This window comes from Octopus bimaculoides, chromosome 23 (assembly GCF_046866305.1).
Source record: "Octopus bimaculoides isolate indiv1 chromosome 23, ASM4686630v1, whole genome shotgun sequence".
Lineage (NCBI taxonomy): Eukaryota > Metazoa > Mollusca > Cephalopoda > Octopoda > Octopodidae > Octopus > Octopus bimaculoides.
Window position 1 is genome coordinate 37,810,657 of NC_142950.1, and position 4,111 is coordinate 37,814,767.

The following is a 4,111-nucleotide window of genomic DNA, read 5'->3' on the forward strand; positions in this document are numbered from 1 at the left end:
CCGACGTGCTAACAATTCTGCCAGCTCACCACCTTAACAACAACAACGATGATGATGATGATAATATGAATGTGTGTGTGTGTGTGTGTGTGTGTGTGTGTGTGTGTGTGTGTGTGTATGCAGACATGCGCGCATACACACACGCATGTTTGTATGCATGTGTATATGTAAGTTTATGTGTGAGTGTGCGTCGGTGTGTCTGTGAGTATGTATATATGTATGTATATATGTATGTATGTATACATGTATGTCTGTATATATATGTGTATGTATATATGTGTGTATATATGTATGCATATATGTATGTATGTATGTTATGTATCTACGCAAAGCAGAAGCCGCATCAATGTGATTTAAAAGATCAAACGAACCGAACTTGTTCTATATTTCGATCAATGAGATCATAGTCATGGAATGAAAGAAAGAATTTAAGTAATCTTTCGTTTTAGGATCAGAAAATGAAAGTGAACAGATTGACATTCTTTGGTAAATACCAGGCAAACATGCGGAGTACACACACCAACACCGCTTCTTTTGTTTTTTGTTCATTTTTTTTTCCTTCCATCGAATTTATATGTTTTCAACAACGGAGATTTCGATTTCGCAATAAATAAATAAAACAAAAACTACCGCTCATAGTTCTTTGCTCCCTTCCTCTTCCTTCCCAGTTTTTGCTTTTAAGAATTTTCCGATTTTTTTTTTTAATTCTACGTTTCGACGGGCGATGATTGCAATTCTGAAAAAAAATTTATGGAAACTGAAAGAAGCCCTTCATGTGTGTGCGCGTGGGCGCATGCGTGCGTGCGTGCGTGCGTGTGAGAGCGCGTGGCCTAATGGTTAGTGTGTTACTGAAGAAGCTATAAGGCGTCGCTTGACTACCAAGCTCTGAGTGCACCGCTTCTAAAGCAGAAACAGCAGTAAACCAATGCAAGTAACTACGTAACTTCTCTTTTTGAGTCGTTTATTGACATTAGGCACTGTATTGGTCTGTTGGTTTATTCTAAAGCATAAGTGGGACGTATTTGCACTGTTCATAAGGCAAATTTCAAACAGCTCTCGGGACTCAAACGCCACTTACGTGCTCATGTACGGAAAGTGCACATCTAACAAGAAGAGAAGCAAACTAAACTCTTGTCTCTCTTTCTCTATCTATCTATCTATCTATCTATCTATCTATCTATCTATCTATCTATCTATCTATCTAGATAGATAGATAGATAGATAGATAGATAGATATGACATATAAAAGTAGGTTTCAAACTGTGCAAAGATCATCTGACAGAGAACTCGAAGCGTTCGGTAAAATGATGGACGGAATAGCTGTTCCTTATATCAAATTTGAACGGTGTTTTTCAGTTTCACGCACACACACACACACACACACATACATACATACATACATACATACATATCATACACACATACACACACACACCATTGTTGCCAGCTAGAGAGAGAGAGGCTAATCGACGAGCGATAAAAAGGCGGAAGTAAAGAAGAATAGAAAGAGAACACATTCTTTTGAACAATCCTTTAAGTTTTCAGGCTGTAGGTGGCGCTGTGTGTGCGTGTGTGCATGTGTGAGTGTATGTGTGTGTGTGTGTGTGTGTGTACATGATTGAGTGTGTATGTGTATGTGTATGTGTGTATGTATGTATGCGGATAAGCATATATATATATATATATATATATATATATATATATATATATATATATATATACATATACATATATATATATGTATATGTGTGTATATACATACATACATAAACACATGCGTATATATGTATGTATGCATATGCGTGTGTGTATGCATGTATGTATTGATGTGGGTGCACATGTATATAGAGCTTGAGTCTCTGCGTGAATCTGTTTTCACCTCTTTCTCTCTGTACACGTATATGGGTATTGTGCGCGCGCGCGCGTGTTTGTGTGTGTGCGTGTGCGTACATGTATGAAGAGCGCCTATGTCCCTCTGGTCAACGAGTCTGACGAATCGCCTGTGCAGCTAAGTGCTTTAGAGGTGAGAAACCAGTGGTCACTCTCTCACTGACCATAACAAACATCCTTCTAAATATATATATTTAGAAGGAGGAGGAGGAGGCCGACGACGACGAGAAGAAGAAAAAGAAGAAAAAGAAAAAGAAAAAGAAGAAAAAAAGAAAAAGAAGAAGAAGAAGAAGAAAAAGAAGAAAAAAGAAGAAGAAAAAAGAAGAACAAGAACAAGAACAACAACAACAACATGAGAATATCACGGCTGCAGCGCCTTTGATGTCTGTTAAAACTGACCAGGGGCTGAACAACAACAACAACAACAACAACAACAACAACAACTGCAACAATTGTAGATATTTCAACAACACTAAGGCTCCAATGGTGGAATTAGAAAATTGAAGAAAACTGATTAAAAGATAAAAAGATCAAAGCTACACGGTTACCATAATTATTATGTCTTTGAAGAATCGTCGAGAATTATGCTGCCTTCTCGCTCCTCATTTCCCGACCCATTCTTCTTTTTCTGCTTTCTTTTTTATGATAGTGTGGCATCATTTAGCGGAGTTTAGTGCTTCTTTTGATGTTGGCTGTTATGTCTAGCAGATAATGCGACCATGTGAAGGTTCCAAAAAGCAAGATATTATGCAAGGGGGACAACTCATATACACGCATTGCACTTGTAATGTACAAATCAGACGGTTAATTTCTCTTCCTGAAAATCCCAGTTTATCCAGAGTCTCCTTTACTAACAAAACCTAGAGCTCCAATTATTATTAGTATGATTATGAATTCATAGTCTGGATACAGAAGCTGGGGGTTTCAAAGCAGTTGTCCATAAATATCTTCGTTTTCTTTGATTTCCAAAGAGGCATTTATATCTGGAGGGCAGCTGACCTCTATGATGGTACATACCTTTGCCCCTCTGTCCCAAACAACAATATCCGGCCTGTTATGTATACATTTCACTGAAGTTTTGATGTGAATATTCCACCAATATTCCTTGAGTTGGATACGAAATTAATTTTCAAATGTTTTTAGCATATGCAGCGTTGCGCGCGCACGCACACCTCCGCCACCACCACTACCACACGCACGCACACATTTACATACGCTCACATATACAGACACACACATGCCACAAACGCACACATATACATATACATACCGCACACATACAAACTCGTATGCATGCATATATGCGTAGCAGTGACAAAAAGAAAGAAACAAACGAACAAACAAACAAACAAACGAACGAACGAACGAACGAACGAACGAACGAAGGCAGGTAGGAAGCGTGCGTGCGTGTGTTTGTGTCGTGTAAGTTGTGTGAATATGTCTACATGTAGATATGACTTACGTTTATTGGTAAAAAAAAGAAAGAAAAAAAGAACTGGTGCCGCATCAAAAGTTAACCTTGTCGTCCGATCAATAGAGATCAATAAATTAAATAACAAACTAAAATATGGGATCGAATAAAGTCTGTGTGATTAAATGCCGTTAGCAGAAAAGGCAATGAAAGAGAATCCAGATTGAAATCTGTGCAGGGATCGATAGTGATTGTTAAAATCCTTCAACGCCCCAGCATGGCCGCCGCCCGACGACTGAAACCAGAGAAAAAATACTTGTGTCTTGCTGTGAAAATAGAATTTGTCGATAAACCCGGCGAGTTTTCACAATTCTAAGCAAGAATCGAACAGAATTGCATTTTTTTACAATGATTATCTCCCCTCCACTGTGTTAAGGGAGACAACTCTACATCTGAATGGAAATTTGTTTTAAATGTAAATTTTTTGTACTTTGGTTGCCAAGGAAACTAAAACTAAAGCTTGAGTTGTTATTTACTTTATTTCTGTCGTTCTGTGAGACAATAACATCTTTGACAACAACAGCAGCAGCAATAGCAACAACAACTACAACGAGAATAATCTTTTTTACTCAAGGCACAAAGCCCGACATTTTGGGGGAGGAGGAGGCCAGTCGATTAGATCGACCCCAGTACGCAACTGGTACTTGATTCATCGACCCCGAAAGGATGAAAGGCAAAGTCGACCTCCCCAACTCACCACCTTAAACTACAACAAGAATAATAATAATAATAATAGACTTGACAACATCT

At 38.3% G+C, this 4,111-nt stretch overlaps 1 long non-coding RNA gene across 2 annotated transcripts in view; it reads right to left on the minus strand.

Moving 5' to 3' along the window:
- Positions 1–3,093, minus strand: part of LOC106869019 (uncharacterized) — a 20,148-nt gene extending 17,055 nt beyond the window's left edge. Inside the window, exons 1-2 of one of the 2 annotated variants that reach the window (XR_001409360.2) lie at positions 2,439–3,093; positions 1–736 (exon numbers count right to left, since the gene is read on the minus strand). The exon at positions 1–736 is cut by the window's left edge and continues 1,037 nt beyond it. This is a non-coding gene — a long non-coding RNA (uncharacterized LOC106869019). The remainder of the gene's footprint in view (positions 737–2,438) is intronic. The other variant, XR_016238054.1, reaches the window with a different exon arrangement.
- Positions 3,094–4,111: the final 1,018 nt, after the last annotated feature.